The following is a 19,589-nucleotide window of genomic DNA, read 5'->3' as shown; positions in this document are numbered from 1 at the left end:
GGCGCTGCTGGGGAGGCGGCGCAGAGCAAACGCCTTCCCTCCCTCCATGGGTGCTGGTGCCTGCGGTTGCCCCCTGCGTTCGGCCTCGGGCTGTAAAACTCCGACCCCCACCCCCTGACTTGTCCTGGTGACCCCAGGCTCCCCCCAGCCCAAGTGTCTCGGGATTTTAGGATTCAAAAGCATACAGCGTTAGGCCAGAGCTTTACAAAGGTCTCTGCTGGTGTGAGATGGTAGTGCTGTCATCTTGTCGGCTGTCGGGGGAGACAGCTTACTGCTCCCATGTTAGCCAACAAGATTTGTGTTTGTTTTACTTTTTTCAATCCAGCCAGATTAATTTTGAATCTGAGGAAAGAGCCTGATTTTCTAAGAAAGAAGTTTGAAAAATGTTCCATATTATCTTTTTCTTTGTATCATGCAAGATTTATGTATATAATGGGAAATATATATGTGTGTATATATGTGTGTATGCGAGTATACATAGATAGGGAAAATTTATTTGTAAATGATGATGCATAAAAAAAGAAACACACCCACCAGATATCAGTCAGCTGAGGAAATAGAACATGACTGATTCCACCCAAGGCCCCCCAGGGCCCCCCACACACACAAAGATAGCCACCCTGATTTTGCCTTTTCACTCCCTTGCCTTTTTAAAATCGGCCTTAAGCTGGGAAACAGAATATTCGTACAGGGTTACAAGTCATTACAGAGGGTTACAAGTCACCCCGGGGTTACGCAGCCGACCACACCCCCACACGGCCCCTCCCCACAGGGAGCTATGTGACTTCTAAGGTAGTCACCTTGTCTGGGGGGCTCTCGGATTCTAGCTTTCACAGCATTTCACAGATGCTGGATTCCGTGAGGGACCCTGCAGCCCAGAGGCCCAGGCCCCAAATCACTGATAGGGCTAGTAATCCTAAATGATAGATAATAACGCCTGCTAACGGGGCCCCGCCAGCCGCCGAGTGCTGGCCTCGGTTGGCCCATTCGTCCTCAGGTAGCCCCAAGGAGGGTGCTATCCCTGCTCTAGAGATGGCAAAACTGAGCCTTCAGCTGCTGGTGCTTCCAGCTGCCCACGCCCCGTACCTGTTCCTGACCCAGCACCATTAGGCCCTGGAGCCAGGATTCCTGGAGCGCCAGGAGGGTCGACAACCCCCCCTCGCTTCCCTCTGCTCCTCCCAGATCCCGGGAGCAAAAGGTTCTGGACCCATTTTGTCTCCAGGGAGTGCTAATGACTTTTACTGACCAGGATCCTGCCCGGCCAGCGGTTTTTCCTGAGGACTAGAGGATAGCAGCAGCCTCCTGCTGTCCGGGACTGGCCGTGGGGAGTCATCAAAGTCCTGAGTTCAAATCAGGCTCCACCTCATGGGAAGGCCACTGAAGCTCTGCGCGGTGGGGTGGGATTTCCCAAGGCCACGAGCTACGACGGGGCCAAGGCGGGATCAGAAGCCAGGGAACCTGACTTGGTCACCTCATTCCTGGCCGCTGGGCAACGCGGCCACCCTGGTGCCCCTCCGGGCTCCCGGGGACTCCGGGGTGCTTTGGGGGCTGTGCTGGGCCGTCCAGTTAGTTTCGCCTTCCAGAAGGGAAGTCGTGCGGGCAGCCAACCCGGGATTCCCCCAACAGTCCCCGCCCCAGGTTTTTGCAGCCTGAGAACATGCAAAGCGCCGGAGCCGGAGGACGCTTTCCCTGGAGGCGGAAGGAGCTCAGACTCACCCTGAAGGGTGCCCACGGCGGGGGGCGCCAGATGCCAGCTGCACCCTGAGGCAGAAACTTGAGCCTGAATTCTCACCGCTTCTCTCGGTGCCACCAGCAAATCCTCAGGCCTTCTCCCCCGGCCCCCCAGCAAGAAGCCAATTCCAGAAACAAGCTGCTCCAGCCCACGCCCCCTCCCGCCGCCCCCAGAGGGGCCCCTGGGGCCGAACACTGACTCCCCGGGCCAGCAGGCTTGGCACAGCTGCGGCTGCCGAGGGTTGTCCTGCCTGAGGAATGTGCAGCCCACACGTGCCGGCGAGCCCCGCTGGGGCAGTTACAGGAAACTACGCAGAACAGCCCGCGCCCCGGCGCTCCTCCCACCTCCCTGCCCCTGGCCCGTGTGGGCTGTTGGTGGCCCCCGCAGTGCAAGAGCACAGGGCTAGGTCTGGAGGCCCAGGCTCTCTTCCCGGTTGTGCAGCTCCCTTGCTGTGCTGCTCTGGGCAAATCACTCCCCTTCTCTGAGTCGGTAATGGAGGAGGCTGTCCTGCCGAGCTCAGAAGGGCAGTGATTTGGGCTCCTGCTCCATTTTCTCCACTGTCGTCTCCTGTGCCTCGTGTCCGCCCCCGCCCCCCTCGCCATCGCAGGCTCTTCTCTAGCAGCCCTGAGCTGTAGATGGCCCTTCGGTAATGCCACGAGGTTACCCTTCAGAGGGGAACAGGAGGCAGCGAGAGGGGTCCCAGGGCAGCTCTGGGCCAGAGCTTCAGGACCAAAGTGACAAAATATGACTCTCCACCATCGCCCAGCCCCGGCTCAGTCCCCTTAGAGTTTCCACGCAGCCGTGGGGTGGGCCGTGGAGGGCCTGCTCTCTGTGGGTCACCACTGCATTCACGTCCACATCCACGTGAGTCCAGTGTTTATGGCCAAGATCTGAAGACTCAGATCTGAAAGGGAGTCAACATCCATGGGAGGCTCCCTCAGGGCCCGCGCACTTTCTGATTCCCTACCCGCTCCTTTAGAGATGTGGCAACGAGGCCCAGAGAGGCCAAGCGGCTGGCCCAAGGCTGCACAGACAGTGGAAGCCTCGCAAGCGGGACTTCCCCTCGGCCGGCTCTCAGCCTTCTCAGGCACGGCGGAGCTCGTGGTGGCCAGGAGGGGGCTTTCCTGCACCCAATTTACTGCCAAGACCCGGGACCCACGAGCGCCAGCCCGCGGTGGCAAAGGTGGCAGCCGGGGCGCTGGAGCAGGCGCCGGGACGCGCAGCCCGGGGCTTCTGGGCGCGCAGCGACCCTCCCGGGCCGGGAGAGATCCCGCAGGCGGCAGGGAGCGGCTGGATTTCAACGGAAAACACCAGCCCGCCTGCAGCTGTCACGCCGGGCCCCCGCCCCCGTGGCGGGCGTGCCTTCCCAGGGCCCCTTCGGCGTTCGGGCGACCCTGGCCCCTGGGGACGTGTCCGGGCCGGGGACTGCGGCCCCGACCCCTGCCGCCCCCGGCCCGCGGCCCGGCCCCGCGCCACTTACCCGGCCCGGAGCGTGGAGGAGCGCGCCGCGGGCCTCGGGCCGAGCCTCCCGCGCTCCCTGCTCCCTGCGTCCCGGGCGGCTCCGGGGCGGGGCCGGGGCGGGGCTCGGACACTCGAGCCCGTCCCACCCCCGGGCCGGGAGCCGCCTGGTGGCCCCGCCACCCCGGCCGGGCCGGAGAGGGACGCGCCTGGCTCCGCGGCGCTCGGCCGAGGTCCCCGCGCCGGCCGGAGGGCAGAGGGCGCGCTTCACCGCGTCCAGACCCCGGGAGGAGGCCCCCGACTCCCCGACCCCGCGCCCGGGGCGGCCCCCTCCGGCGGGGACAGCCGCCCCGGGTCACAGCCTTGGAGATGGCGCGCAGCCGCCTCTGCCCGGGGCGGGAGATCCTCTGCGTGTCCGGACTTGGACAGGGACTTGGGCTGGAGGCTGAAGCCCCGGCAGGTCCTGCCCGCGTGGAGCCGAGGTGGGGGCGGTGGGGGCCTCGGCTGGGGCACCCTCCAGAAGGGGTAAAATCCAAGAAGGAAGTGACACTCATCAGCCCGTCTGACTGTGGGGCGCCCTCTCCGGGCCCTCCCACCCCACAGCCCTGGAGGCCCCAGCACAGGATCTATGGACCCCAGGCTCCAAAGCTGAACTGGGGAGCTGATGGGAGTGGGGGTGGCGGGAGGTAAAACACAAGGATTGTGGATTCCACCACAATCTGGACTTCCTGTAACCCCAAGGCCCATGAATTTGCCACTTCACCCCCTACAGCCCCCCAAGCCCGCGGACATGTCCTCCACCTGGATGCCACTCCCCGATGCAGCGCGTCTCCCACCACCTAACCTGCGGCAGGACTTCTGAATCTTATCTGCCTCTGTGCCTTTGCACTTCCAGTGGCCCCGGCTGGGGTTTGCCCTTCTCTCCTGCCAAACTCCACCCACGGCTGGAAGGCTCTGGAAGCCTCGCCCCTCCCCCACTCCCTGCCCAGGCGGGGCAGTCACTGGGTCTCTCCTGAGCAACCATCACAGTTTGAAACTTTGAACAGGGCCTCCACCCCCACCCACGCTTATTTCCTCCGAGTCATTATATATTTGCATGATTCACTCTGTCCCTTGGGGTAGGGACGAAAGCTACAACCTGTGGAACTGTGGCCTCTTTGCTGGATACTTGGTACATTTGAACTCCTGTCTTCACGACTTAGATGTGGCTACCCCATTTTGCACAAGAGGGAAAGGAGGCTCAGAGGACTCAGGAAACTGCCCCGGATCCAATGCTTCCTGGAGGGTGTTTTACTTTTTTCCTTCTTAGCTGGGCTGGAAGGCTAAGGCTTGTTGAATACATCACAGTGAAAATCAGGGTTCTAAGAGAAAGATCCAGTTGTGAAACTGGACCAGGTGTGGTGGTGTGTGTGTGTGTCTGTGTGTGTGTACCTTTCCAAATTGAGGGAGAGATAGGAGTAGCCAAAACCCCAGATTAACACTGGGGTCCATCTAGCTTGAGTAAGAATGACAGTGTCAGTCACGCCTCCTTTCCTTGGAACCCATTATTAAGAATTATTAACTCTTAATAATTATTCAGAACATCAGAGGAGATATACAGGTGTTTCTCATGATCATTATACTCCACCAAAGGTGCAGCCAGGCCTTGGGGTTACAATAGCCATGCAAAATTGCAGGCAGCGGTTAACGATTATTATAATTCATGCCTAACGATTATTATAATTCATGCCTTTTGGCTAAGGCTCTTTGCTTTCAGAATGCTGTCACATGTATTTCCTCGTTAAATCTCCGCAAAGATCCTCCAGGTAGATAGCAAACGTTTAATTAACTTTGCCTGACAGATGGGAGACCAAGGGACAAACAAGCCAGGTGATGGCCCTGGTCAGGGCTGCTGGAAGGTAGAGCCCTGGATAACCCGTCTCTTGTAGGAAGTGATGGTTTGGTGCAGCTGGGAATGAAGCGCTCAAGCTCTAGTGCCAAACTGCCTGAATTTGCACCTTCCAGCCAGTTACTCATGCTTGGTTTCCTCCTCTGTTAAATGGGTCTAATAATAGGAGCTTTTCTTTTATTTGGTTTTGTGCCCGGGGTGGTGAATATCCAACTCATGTTAGCTGTAATTATTATGGTCTGGCGATGGTATGACCACGACCATTTCTGGCATACAGCTGGTCAGCCTTTTAATCAAACGTTTCCTGAGCACCTGCTCTGCGCAAGTCTCTGGGAACATGGAAAAGAATGAGGCATAGACCAACACTGCCAAGGAGTCTGGAAGAAGGAGGCAGGTATAAAACAAGTGCTTCGGCTGTGTATATCCCAGGGGCCGTGGTGCCGAGGACGGGCTGTCCCACCCACGGCTGCTGGGGCACAGAGCACCAGTTTTGCTGCTGCGAGACCCAAAGTCCAGGCTCAGCCCAGGCACTTATTAGTAGGGTGAACCTTAGCGAGCCTTGTAAACTTTGGGAGGCTTGTTTTTCTCATCTGTAAATTGGGCTAGCAATAATATTTCACAGGGGAGAATTTGTGTGATAAAATTTCATAAACGGTACAATACTGTGCAGATGTTAATACAATTATTATCATTAGCTTTACAGAGCTTAACGCATTTCAGAACACTCTCCCATTGCTTTGCTTAAGCCTGACATAAACATTGTATCATCAAAAAGAGGGCTTTGCTTTTGGTTAGTTGAATAGCAGTCTTTTGCCACTCCACGGTAGTTCATGTGGAGGGGAAAGGAGTTTGCAACGAGAAAGACTAGGAAAACGTCAACTCCTCTTCAGCCTTACCTGCTGCTACAGACAGGAGTGGAAATGAAAACCCATCTGCAAAGAAAATTCTGGCAAAGGATGGGGTGGGGATGGGGTGGACGGGGGGGGGGGGAGTCCCTCTGTCATCTCTGGAACTGAGCACAGGAAACCCCTCCCCGAGGCCTCCCTTTGCGACGAGGCCCTGGAGGCAACCGCAAGAAGGGCACTGAAATTATGCCTTTCGGAAATTCTGACTCATTTGGCGGCCAGGGCTGTTTGAGCAGTGTACAAAACGTCCCCCCCAAAGCCAGGGTTTTATGCTCTCTTTCCGTGTCTCCTTCCTGCAGCCGGCATCTCCACCACCACTCCCGGGGAAGCGGGAACCAATTTAAGAAGCGTGGGGAAATGATCCAGGTCTGTTTCCCATTTGTAACTGGTTTGCCAGCTTCACCAGCAGTCCCGTGCAATTCTTATTTTGTAAGTGTCGTTTTCAATTATTCGCTCGAGTGAGTAGTCTCCACAGCAAAAGGAGAACAAAATATTCAGAGCCGGGATGGCTCTTCTTGCTGATACAACCCGACCTTGAATGGATGGGTAAACTGAGGCAAGGGATGGGGGGGAGGCTGCGGAGAAGGGGCCCTGCCCGGGGTCCCAGGAATAGTTATTTGTTGCCTGGGCGTTTGTTCTCCCATCTCTCAGTTCTTACCTTCACTGTAGAATGACTCGGCTCTGTTCTGCACGCGTTAGTCTGCCCTCTCCCCTGGGTCCTACTAGCGTGCTTCCAGGGTGAGCTCTTGGATCAGAGGGGCAGGTGTCCCCACCAGCAGCTGCCTCCCAGGGATGGACCGATGAGCAGGGACCCCTGCTGGGGGAAGGCAGCCATTTCAGGCCGGGGACGGAGGTGATTCACTTCATTGTGCTGCTTTTACACAGTAAAAATATAAAATACAAAGTGTATAGGAAACACAGGACTGGATCCTAGAGCGAGTGGAGCTTGCCCTTGTTTATCTGCTGATTAGCTGCGTAACTTTGGGTTACTTCTGAGTTGCCAAATCTGTAAAAGGGGAGAATTATAAAAGAGCCCCTCCAAGGTACTCCCCCAGGTTTAAAAGATTCTGTGAATCTTGATTATATTAGATGATAATGACAGCATGACTAAATGCTGTATTATTCTACTCCAAGGAATAAGTACTAATATGAGCAAAATGTTAAAGTACAATTGCTAAACCTTATTCTTCAAAAATAGAATCATTCTATAAGAGACTTGTCACGTCTCTCCTATCAGTTCTATCTACTCCTGAAATTTTATTTTTTATTAAACTTCTTTTATTTTGAGATCATTGTAGATTCACATACAATTATATTTAAAAAATAGTACAGAGAGGTCCCCTGGTACTCTTAGCCAATTTTCCCCAAAGGCAACATCTTACAAAACTCTAGTACAATCCACAACGGGGATACTGACATTGGCACGGGAGATTTTTGTCATGTTGTCCTTCTACAGCTGCACCAACTTCCCTCTTGCCCCCACCTCTTCTTTAACCCCTGGCACCACTAATTGGTTCTCCATTTCCATAATTTTTGTCGTTTTGAGAATGTCATATTAACAGAATAGTACAGTATATACCTCTTGAGGACTGGCTTTGGTCACATAGCATAGAGCTGTGGAATTTCATCCAGGGTGCCACGTGTGTCACTGGTTCATTCCTCATTGTAGGACATGCCTATTGCTTCCGGTTTGGGGCTGTTAGGAATAAAGCTGCTATAAGCATTCGTGTATAGGTTTTTGTGTCTGTAACAATGTATAACCCATATACTATAACCATTGTATATAGCACCCATATACAATATCCCACCACTAGCTTTTTCCTACTCATTCATAGTGATAAACACAAAATGTTTAAGTATCCAATAATTGCCCAGGAACTAGCTATGAGCAGTAGAAATCCAACAAAAGCTAATTACATGGTTCCTGCCAAAAAGAAATGTACAAGTTACTGGGGAAGCAGCACTAAGACACACAAAGCGCTGAAATAACAAAACCAGACTGCATACCATCAAATGCTACATTGCACAGTGCAGAGCTGAGTGTTAGAGGAACTCGGAGACATGAGAGTAGCGAAGGCTCAAGTGTTTGGGGAAGGTATTCTGGATAAGGGGAATGTGAGCTGTATCTTCAATGATGGTGAATGATCATGACATTTAACATTTATTAAGGCTTACTGTGTGCCAAGCCCTTTTCTGGGCTTTTCCGTGAATCCTCGTTTAACCCTCCTCACTGCCCTTCAGGGAAGCCACCTGTTATTATCCCACTTCACAGATGAGAGGGTGGTGACTTGCCTATCATCACACAGCTATCGAGTGGCAGATTTGGGTGCAAACCCAGCCAGTCTGGCCCCGGCGCCCGCCCTTTGCATTGTCTCTCTGGTAGCAAGAGCAAGGACCAGTTTCTGGGTGTGATTTTTTCCAATCCGTCTCTTAGGTTATATTTTTACAGCTCTGGCTTCATTACTGCCATGAGTTCCTTATGGGTCAAAGTTATTGATGAGAGGCTAAAGTCCTCTGGGAAGAAACAGCACCCGCTTTAGTGACCGGTGGGCGAGAAGCCTGCGTGTGACAGCTCTCCTGCAGGAAGGAGTGCACCGCCGGAAGCAGGAGGAGGGGCGTGGCGAATGGCAACAGCAGGGCTGTGCCCTACCCAGGAGGCCCAGCGTCTGGAGGCAGCAAGCAAACCGGCAGTTACCAGCTGAAACCATAAAACGCGCAGGGCTGGCTGACTCACTTCGGAGGGTGGATGTGGTTTTGCATTCTCTGAATTGCTAGGTTCCAGCAAAGTCCACGTCCCAGCTGGGCTGTTTCCTTGGTCGCTAATTGTCCCAGGTGTGTGGACACCTTTTCAGTCGCAACAGTAGCCTGGTTTGTTTGCTGCTGTTTTGAAATCTATACACAGCCTTGACCAGGTCAGCATTGCCAAGCCAGGGGTGGGTGGGTAGAGTGAAAGTACACTGGGTCAGAAGTCACCTGGACTGCGGCCGGCCGGCTGGGGTGAGCCATATGCAGTGCCCTGGAAGCGCTGTCGTGAAGGTGGCACAGAAGAGCGAAGATGAAGGTGTACTGCAAACTGTGTGTGCTCTTGTGGCGGCTTAACCCCCCAGATGACTAGGCTTTCAAAGAAAACTTCAGGAAGAGGCTGAAGACCCAGTAATAAGGAAGACCTCCCCACCGAGGAGGAAGAGAAGTCTTAACGCTTGCTCCTGGGAGACCTGGTTTTGTAATGTGCGGAAGTGCTCTTCCCTTGCTTTGGGCAGGCTCGGCTGCTCTGAACACGTGCTAGAATTAGGGGCGCCGTGTGATGGGCAGGGTGCCAGGCGCCGGGAGCCCGAGCCAGCCACAGGCACGCAGGCGCGTGGCCTTGGCCGGTCGGCCACAGGGGAAGGCCAGCTCGGGCCCAGCCTTCTCCTTTGCGCAATGGCAGGGGCCTGTGGATGTCAGATGGGTCCATGTATTTGCAAAAAGCCTGTTGCCCAACTCTTCACGGGCCATCCACAAAGAAGGCCGAGGTTCAGTGCCCCAGCCCCAGTCCCACAAAGCTGCCAGCAACCTGGCAGAAACACACTCGAGACACGTGCTTTCCACACGGCTTGCTGCAGCGCTTGGTCTACGATTTTTAAAACTTTTAACCCTCGATTTCTTCTTTGATGTTGGAGAGTTGGTATGCAGAGAAAAAAGGCAAGTGCCACAAAGGGCATCTCCTAGCTAATTAAAAATCCTCATCCAGTGAACCGAAACAACCCCCATAAAGAGCCAGGAGAGCAGGTGACGCTCACATCCGGTGTCCTTGGGTGTTTGGCAGGTCTCTGCTGGACTTTCGCCCCTGGGATTAGCTCACCTGCTGCAGCCGGCAAGACTGTCGATTTCAACATCTGAACGGAAACGTTTATTTGTGTCACTGGAGAATCTGGGCAAAAAGACTGGGCCTTATCTGCTCAGTTTACAAACTAGAGAGATGGCCTAAAATCAAGGCTCTCACACCCATGAAAATAACAGCAGAAGACCTTGACAAATTCACTGGCCGAGCTCCTTCCTGTTAGAGACGGAGAAGTAATGGGAGCTGCCCAAGGTCATGGCACTCCCGGACCGCCCCAGCCCACAATCATATCAGCTCCTTTCTCACCCATGCTTACCCGGCTGCCCCCTGCAGCTGCTCTCGCTGGGGGCCTCTCCCTCTTCCCCAAGCACCTGCTCCCATGTCCTCCCACCGGTCCACACAGCCATCAGCCCCATGGCCAGCCCTTCCTTAATGCTAGCATCTAGGAGTTCCTTCCTCTGCTCTCTTTTCTTGCTCTCCCTGCTCAAATCTCTCCTCCCAACCCAGATCCAGCACCTTAGGGGCGATGATCTACATAGCTGTAGCTGGATACCTGACGAAGGAGATGCACTTCTGCTACCTCGAAGCGCAAAGTGTCCATCGGTCATCCACGACCTCCCCCTCCAGCACTCCATCCTCCTGCTGCATCTTCTCCTTTAGCATGCAGGAGCCGCCAGCAGTTATGACAGAAACCCGGGGACAGCCCTGATCCCCTCCGCTTCTTCCCAGCCCCTCCCCACTTCCAGCCAAATGCCGTCAGTGCTGCCTTCACGGCCTCCGTGGCTGCTCCCATCTAGGATCTGGAGTAGGGACATCTTACAACAGTCCCCCAAATGGCCTCGTCGGTCACTCTCGGCCACTTCCAGTCCACCAACCTTCCTCCCTTCAGAGCTCCTCCTGTGACCTTCACGCAAAGGACGGGATCCTCTGACCTCACCCCAAGTCGTCACAGGTTTCGAGCTGCACCTCTGCGTGTCCCCCCAGAGGGCCATGCCCAGGTGTTCCCTCTTCCCGGGAACCCATCTTCCTTTCATGTAGATGTTCTTTACCCTTTTCTCAAGGCTTCCGTCAAGGTCACCTAAGAATTTTACCAATTCTGCACAAGTTAACCCTCAGCTTTCCATTCTCTATCCTCATTCTATATTTTGGTGATCCATATTCAAGCCATTAACTCCATGAGTTGCATAACATTTTTAGTCCATAGTAGCACGGTCATATAGTCTTTGTCCTTTTATGTCTGGTTTGTTTTGCTCAACCTAATGTCCTCCAGGTTCATTCATGTTGTCGTCTGTTCTACGGCTTAATTTCTTCTCACAGCTACATAATATTCCATCCTGTGAATAGCCCACAGTTTGTTTATCCACTCTTCTGTTGATGGACACCTGGGTTGTTTCCAACTTCAGGCAATCGTGAATAATGTCCCTATGAACATCGGTGCAGTTGTCTGTTCATGTCACTGCTCTCAGTTCTTCTGGGTATCTGCCCAGTAGTGGTATTGCAGGGTCACGTGGCATCTCTCTATTCAGCTTCTTCAGGAACTGCCACACAGTCCTCCACAGTGGCTGCACCATTCTGCATTCCCACCAGCAGTGCGTAAGTGTTCCTATCCCTCCACAGCCTCTCCAACACTTGTAGTTCTCTGTCTTTCTAATAGTAGCCATTCTAATAGGTGTGAAATGGTAACTCATTGTAGCTTTGATTTGCATTTCCCTAATCGCTAGTGATGTTGAACATTTTTCATGTGTTTTTTTTTTTTTTGCCATTTGTATTTCTTCTTTGGACAGATGTCTATTCAAGTCTTTCACCCATTTTTTAAGAAGATTTTTTTTAACCTTTACCGTATTCTTACTTTTTTTTAATTGATTTTTTTTTTATTTTTAAAGAAGATTTAGATTACATAATTGTTAAATAAAAAATATAAGGGATTCCCATATGCCCCACTCGCTCCCCCTCCCACACTTTCCCACATTAACAACATCCTTCATTAGTGTGGTACATTTGTTAGAATTGATGAACCCAGATTGAAACACTGCTGCTAACCCATTTTACACATGGAAGTGGGTCCTGAAATTTCCTTTTTAACATAGTGAATTTTTACCTCTTCAAGTCACATATCTGTATAGAAGTTTTAGTGTTAATCTAAATTGTGTTGCCTCTTTCCTTGACTTCTTATTCAGAGCATGAGGCATACGATTTCTTTTCCTTGGTGATTTAGGAGTATCAGACAAGACCCTAATGCTTAAAAAATAGGAAAGGGTGAAGGCTGCTTATACCAGATGTTCCCAGAATGATCTTCTTGTTTTTTAAATCCCAAAATGTCTGTTGTTGTTTTAATTCCCCACTAACCTCTTAGTCATCGTTTCTTCCTGCTTTTAGCGTTAGTCTTTTAAATTCTAATTGGTGATGGCTGGAATATTAGAAAACTTAAGCATGTTAGCCATTCCCTAAAACAATAGTAAGCCTTGAGTGAAAACTGAGAGGCTCTTCTTAGCACTGGGCCAAGAGATTAATTCCCGGATGCCGTGTCCACTTACAGGGACAGCGTTTAAAGGCCCTTGGCTGCCTTGTCTAAGTAAATAGAATGGACGAGCGCCCCCTGCCTGCCTTGCAGCACACGGCAGAGGCTCTTGATGAAGTTTGTGGTGTGCTCTAAGTTTCTCGGAAATCAGACTGAATTTGAAAGATGAGGAGTTATTTTTTAACACAAACAAAAACGTCTTCAAGTAAGAGGGTGTTCCTGCTCCTCTCCGCAGAGAGCCAGCATGAGGCGTGAGCTTTCGCAGGCTGCAGCCACACACGTGAAGAGAAGAACCTGACGGGAATGTCCAACTGGACTGAAGTCCTTCCACTAAGAGCCGCGTTGGTATAAACACGGTATGAAGACGCCAGACCGCAGCAGAAATGGAGCCTGATAAAGGTAGCCAGGAAAGCACCTTCTCCCAGGGATATTTTTTTTCTCTCTCCTCCCCCCACCCCCCAGAGCCCACCCAACCATTAGCTCTCTGTGTCCATTCACTGTGTGTTCTTCTGTGTCCCCTTGCATTCTTGTCAGCGACCCCGGGAATCTGTCTCTTTTTGTTACATCATCTCGTTGTGTCAGCTATCCGTGTGTGTGGCGCCACTCCTGGGCGAGCTGCACTTTTTGCACGGGGCGGCTCTCCTTGCGGGGCGCACTCCTTGTGCGCATGGGCCAGCTCACCACATGGGCCAGGAGGCCCTGGGGATCGAACCCTGGAACCCCTATATAGTAGGCGGATGCTCTATCAGTTGAGCCACATCTGCTTCCCCTCCCAAGGATTTTAATACAAAATTCTCTAAGTCACTCAAATTTTGCACATTAGCGACGCCCATGTGTCCCTCCCCCTACCCCCCCCCCCCCCCTTAAGCAGAGTATAACTAGTTTACAACATAATGTGGGTATTTTATTAAAGCTTTCTGAATCTGGCTCAGTGAAATTCGATATTCACTACACCTCATTAGGCTGCACTTGGAAAAAGTACAAAGTTTAGACCAAGTTTTTTTTCTGGCCATGAAAGCAGAAAAAATATGTAAAAATCCTCTGATTTTCTCCTGCAAAGGAAAAGGAACAGTCAACCTCTCATTCCTTCCCCACCCCCACCCCAAATGAAACGAGGTTGAATTTCTCTCTTAGCTGGAGGAATTGTTGAAAAGGACTGGAGCAGTGGATTCCCAGGATAGCAAGATTTAATTATGAAGGCATGAAACTATTAAGGCCCAAAGGTTGAAGCACGAAGTGAAATTCTGACTCACCATCAAGAGTATTTATGGTCTTGGCAATACCTCTCAGCAGTCATTCGAAAGAAGACAATAAAACTTTCTAAATGTTCTTCTGGCTGCAAACTCGGTGATTATCAGAGGGAGACATAAACTTCTGCTACAAGATAAATCTTCAAAACAGGTTTGACACACAACAGCACTAGCTCCTGGCTATTTATGTTCCGTGGTCTAGGCCCTTTTCAGAAGTCTTTGGAATGTAATAACAGTTTGAGTTATGGAAACTATCTGTTGGTAAAAAAAAGAAATAACACTTGATACAAAACATTAAAATCATTCATTAAACAGGCACTTGAAGAAATGTCAACAATACTATCATCACCTTTAATCAAAACTTTAACACATTTTATGATTACCACTTAATTCTTAATACCACCTTATGGGAGATAGGATTTAGGCTCTTTTCCTCAAAATAAAATAAGGGTCTCAATAGAACAAAGTCCAGCAGCTGTCTAATATTTAAAGACCTATAGCCAAGGAATTCAGTCCCTTGTGAAAAAAAAGCATGGGAACAAAAAAACCCCACAACTTTCAGAAATTAAAAGTTATGGTTTACAGTTTTTCATTAGATTTTAGGGTTGAAACATTGTTGTCATTTTAATTTTTATTTAAAAATTTATTGAAGTATATCATTTATACATAAATATACATAAATAATAATTGTATAGTAAAAGTTGTGAATTTACAAAACAAACATTCATAACATCACACAGGCATACATATATCATCCCATCACTGATACCTAGCTTTGTTGTCAAACATTTGTAACAAATTATGAAAGAGCATTGTCAAAGTATTATTACTAATTATAGTCCATATCTTACATTTGGTGAATTTTTCCAACCCATGCTATTATTTTTTTGTTGTTCATAAACCATACAATGTATCTAAAGTGTACAATCAATTGGCATTTGGTATAATCACAGAGTTGTGCATTCATCACTACAATCATTATTAGAGCATTTTCATTACACACAAAAAATAAAAAATAAAAACCAAACTACTATATACCCATGTTAGCACTACTAATTACAAATCCTATGATGTAGTTTCACCATTTCTCTTCATTTCCAAACAACTTTTTACCCAAGTCTGCTCATGTTACTGCTCTCAGATTTTCTGTGTATATACCTAGTGGTATTGCCAGGTCACATGATAGATGTATATTCAACTTTCTTAGGAAACAAAAAACAGTCCTCCACAGTGGCTGGACCATTCTGCATTCCCACCAACATGAATAAGTGTTCCTATTTCTCTACATCCTCTTCCACACTTGTAGTTTTCTGTTTTTCTCTCTCTCTTTTTTTAAAGATTTATTTACACACACACACACACACACACCTGTCTGCTCTCTGTGTCCATTCACTGTATGTTCTTCTGTGTCTACCTGGGACCTTCCAGAGTGGAAGAGAGGTACCCAATCTCTTGCACCACCTCAGCTCCCTGGTCTGCTGTGTCTCTTATTGTCTTTCCTCTGTGTCTCTTTTTGTTGTGTCATCTTGCTGCTCCAGCTCTCCATGTGGCCAGAACTCCATGTGGGCCAGCACTCTGCACAGGCCAGCACTCTGCATGGGCCAGCTCACCACATGGGCCAGCTCTCCGCTCAGGCCAGCTTGCCACACGGGCCAGCTTGCCTTCAGCAGGAGGCCCCAGGAATCGAACCCTGGACCTCCAATATGGTAGATGGGAGACTAATCACTTGAGCTGCATCAATTTCCCTCTGTTTTTAAAATAGTGGCCTTTCTAGTGGATGCGAAGTGATATCTTGTGCTAGCTTTGATTTGCATTTCCCTAATAACCAGTATGTTAAACATTTTTTCATGTGTTTCTTTGCCATTTATATTTCTTTTTCAGAAAAATGTCTATTCAGGTCTTTTGCCCATTTTTTAATTGGGTCACTTGTCTTTTTATTGTTGAGTTATAGGATGTCTTTATATATCATGAATATTAGCCCCTTGTTAGATGTGTGATTTCCAAATATTTTCTCCCATTGAGTAGGCTGCCTTTTTACCCTCCTCACAAAACCCTTTTGGAAGCAGATGTGGCTCAACTGATAGAGCATCCACCTACCACATAGGAGGTCCAGGGTTCAAATCCAGGGCCTCCTGGCCCGTGTGGTGAGCTGGCCTACGCGTAGTGTTGCTCCGTGCAAGGAGTGCCGTTCCATTCAGGGGTGTCCTCCACGTAGGGGTGCCCCACACGCAAGGAGTGCATCACACAAGGAGAGCTGCCCCACGTGAATAAAAGCACAGCCTGCCCAGGAGTGGCACCGCACACACAGAGAGCTGGCACAGCAAGATGACGCAATAAGAAAGGGATACTGACAAGAATGCAAGTGGACACAGAAGACAGTGAGCAGGCAATGGGGCTGGGGGGCAGAAATAAATAAAAAATAAATATTAAAAAAACCTTTGAGGTGCAGAAGAGTTTAATTTTGAGGCAGTCCCATTTATATATTTTTTCTTTTGTTGCTTTGTGCTTTGGATGTTAGATTTAAGAGGCCCCTACCTACTACAAGGTCTTATAGATATTTCCCTACATTATCCTCTAGGAGTTTTATGGTCCTAGCTTTTATGTTTGGGTCTTTGATCTATTTTGAATTGATTCTTGTATAGGGAGTAAGGTAGGTGTCCTCTTTCATTCCTTTGATTATGGATTTGCAGTTCTCCCAGCACCATTTGCTAAAGAGACTGTCCTGTCCCAGAAAAGTGGATTTGGTAGGCTTTTCAAAATTCAGTTGACCATAGATGTGAGAGTCTATTTCTGAACTCTCAATTTGATTCCATTGATCAATGTGTCATTTTTATGCCAACACCATGCTGTTTTGACCACTGTAGCTTCATAATACATTTCAAAGTCAGGAAGCACAAGTCCTCCAATTTCGCTCTTTTCTAGGATGTTTTTGACTATTTGGGGCCTCTTTCCCTTCCAAATCAATTTGGCAATTGCCTTTTTTCTTTCTGAAAAGTAGGCTGTTGGAATTTGGATGGTATTGCATTGAATCTATTAAATCAGTTTGGGTAGAATGGACATCTTCATGACATTTAGTCTTCCAATCCATGAACTTGGAATGCCCTTCCATTTGATTAGGTCTTCTTTGATTCCTTTTACAGGTTTTTATACTTTCCTGTTCATGTTACTGCGCTCAGATTTTCTGTGTATATACCTAGTGGTATTGCCAGGTCACATGATAGATGTATATTTAACTTTCTTAGGAAACAAAAAACAGTCCTCCACAGTGGCTGGACCATTCTGCATTCCCACCAACATGAATCAGTGTTCCTATTTCTCTACATCCTGGCCTGGTTAAATATACAGACCTGGCTAAATAATCCCTAGCTATTTGAATCTTTTTGTTGCTGTTGTAAATGGATTTTTCGTCTTGAGTTCCTCCTCACCTTGTTCATTACTAATGTATAGAAACACTACTGATTTTTGCATGTTGATCTTGTATTCTGCCACTTTGCTGAACTCATTTATTAGCTCAAGTAGCTTTGTAGTAGATATTTCAGGATTTTCTATATAGGATCATGTCATCTTTGAACAGTGAGAATTTTTCTTCCTCTTTTCCAATTTGTATTCCTTTTATTTCTTTTTCTTGCCTAATTGCTCTAGCTAGAACCTCTAGCACACTTGATTTACAGTGGTGACAGTGGGCATCTTTGTCTTATTTCTGATCTTATTCCTCATACTCAGTGAAAGCTTCCAACCTCTCCCCATTGAGTATAATGTTGGCTGTGGGATTTTCATATATGCCCTTTATTATGTTGAGGAATTTTCCTTCTATACCTATCTTTCAAAGTGTTTTTATCAAGAAAGTATGCTGGATTTTGTCAAATGCTTCTTCTGCATCAATCAAGATGATCATGTGTTGTCTTCCCTTCAATTTGTTAATGTGTTGTATTACGTTAATTGATTTTATGTTGAATCACCCTTGCATACCAGGAGTAAAACCCACTTGATTGTGCTGTATAATTCTTTTAATATGCTGCTGGATTCTATTAGCAAGTATTTTGTTGAGAATTTTTGCATCCATGTTCATTAGAGAGATTGGTCTGTAATTTCCTTTTCTTCTAGTATCTTTACCTGGTTTTGCTATTAGGGTGATGTTGGCTTCATAAAATGTGTTGTGCAATTTTCCCTTCTTTTCAATTTTTTGGAAGAGCTTAAACAGGATTGGTATTAATTCTTCTGAAAATGTTTGGTAGAATTCACCTGTGAAGCTATCTGGTCCTGGACTTTTCTTTTTTGGGAGATTTTTGACGACTGATTCAATCTATTTACTTATGATTGATTTTTGAGTTCTTGAATTTCTTGTAGAGTCAATGTAGGCTGTTAATGCATTTCTAGGAATTTGTTCATTTCATCTAGGTTGTCTAATTTGTTGGCATACAGTTTCTCATAATATCTTCCTATGATCCTTTTTATTTCTTTGGGGTCTGTCAAAAAGTCCCCTGGTCTCATTCCTGATTTTCTTTATTTGCATCTTCTTTCTCTTTTTCTTTGTTAGTCTAGCTAAAGGTTTGTCAATTTTATTGATCTTCTCAAAGAACTAGCTTTTGGTTTTGTTGATTTTCTCTATTCTCAATTTCATTTATTTCTTCTCTAATCTTTATTTCTTTTGTTCTTTTTCTAGTTTTTCCAGGTGTTGTTAGGTTTTTGATTTTAACTCTTTCTTCTTTTTTTAATATAGGCATTTAGGGTCATAAATTTTCCTCTCAGCACTGCCTTATCTGTATCCTATAAATTTTAATACACTATGTTTTCATTTTCATTCTTCTTGAGATATCTACTAATTTCTCTTGCAATTTCTTCTTTGACCCACTGATTATTTAGGAGTGTGTTGTTTAACCTCTATACATTTCCAAATTTTTCTCTTTTCCAGCTTCATTCCATTATGATACAAGATGGTGCTCTGTGTAATTTCAATTTTCTTAAATTCATTGAGAACTGTTTTATGACTCAACATATGGTCTATCCTGGAGACATATCTATGAGCACTTGAGAAGAATGTATAACCTGTTGATTTGGGGTACAATGTTCTGTATATGTCCATCAGGTCTAGCTCATTTATCATATCATTCATGGTCTCTGTTTCTTGTTGATCTTCTGTTTAGTTGTTCTACCTATTGATGTTGAGTGGTGTTTTGAAGTCTCCAACTATTATTGTAGAGATGTCTATTTCTCCTTTCAGTTTTGCCAGAGTTGCCTCATGTATCCTAGGGAATGCTGGTTAGGTGTATAGATATTTATATCTATTATTCCTTCCTGGCATACTATCCCTTTTATTAATATATAATGGCCCTCTGCTTCTCTTATCACCTTTTTTTTTTTTCATTTAAAGTCTGTTTTGTCCAACACCAGTATAAACAACCCCTGCTCTCTTTTGGTTACTTTTGCATGAAATCTTTTTCCAACCTTTCCGTCTGTTTACATCCTTGGGTCTAAGCTGAGTCTCCTGCAGACAGCATACGGACGGCTCATGTTTTTTTATCCATTCTGTCAGCCTGTCTTTTGATTGGGGAGTTTAATCCACTAACATTCAATGTTATTATGGTAAAGGCATTACTTAGGTCTACCATTTTATCCTTTGGCTTTCATGTATCATATGTTATTTTTGTCTTTTTACCCTTTTGGTTACCCTGATAGTCCTCACTTCTACACTCTCTTCCAAGCCTCTCTCTCTTGTCTTTACATTTCTGGCTGCAGAACTCCTTTTAGTGTTTCCTGCAGAGCTGGATATTTGTTTATGAACTTAGTTTCTGTTTATCTTTGAATGTTTAAAACTCATCATTGTATTTGAAAGACAGTTCTGCCAGATAAATTCTTAGCTGGCAGTTTTTCTCTTTCAATATCCTTGTTATATCATACCACTGCCTTCTTGCCTCCATGATTTCTGAAGAGAAATCTGCACTAAGTCTTACTGGATATCCCTGGTACATGATGTCTTGCTTCTCCCATGCTGCATTCAGAATTTTCTCTTTATCTTTG

General features: G+C 47.7%; 1 protein-coding gene and 1 long non-coding RNA gene across 5 annotated transcripts in view; one reads left to right on the top strand and one right to left on the bottom strand.

The window, feature by feature from the left end:
* SYNE3 (spectrin repeat containing nuclear envelope family member 3) overlaps positions 1–6,771 on the bottom strand; it is a 123,550-nt gene extending 116,779 nt beyond the window's left edge. The window contains exon 1 of one of the 4 annotated variants that reach the window (XM_058292050.2): positions 6,642–6,771. The gene's annotated coding sequence lies outside the window, so the exon portion shown is untranslated. Of the gene's footprint in view, positions 1–1,716; positions 1,817–3,212; positions 3,301–6,641 lie in introns of those variants that run through there. The other 3 variants (XM_058292037.2, XM_071213713.1, XM_058292064.2) reach the window with 3 other exon arrangements.
* A 4,555-nt stretch (positions 6,772–11,326) lies between these two features.
* On the top strand, positions 11,327–13,880 carry LOC131277272 (uncharacterized). The gene is made up of 3 exons (XR_009184450.2): positions 11,327–11,396; positions 12,557–12,720; positions 13,456–13,880. It is a non-coding gene; the product is annotated as an uncharacterized lncRNA (long non-coding RNA).
* Positions 13,881–19,589: the final 5,709 nt, after the last annotated feature.

This window comes from Dasypus novemcinctus, chromosome 3 (genome assembly GCF_030445035.2).
Source record: "Dasypus novemcinctus isolate mDasNov1 chromosome 3, mDasNov1.1.hap2, whole genome shotgun sequence".
NCBI classification, from domain to species: domain Eukaryota; kingdom Metazoa; phylum Chordata; class Mammalia; order Cingulata; family Dasypodidae; genus Dasypus; species Dasypus novemcinctus.
Note: the sequence above shows the minus strand (reverse complement) of the source record. Positions and strands in the feature narration are given on the sequence as shown.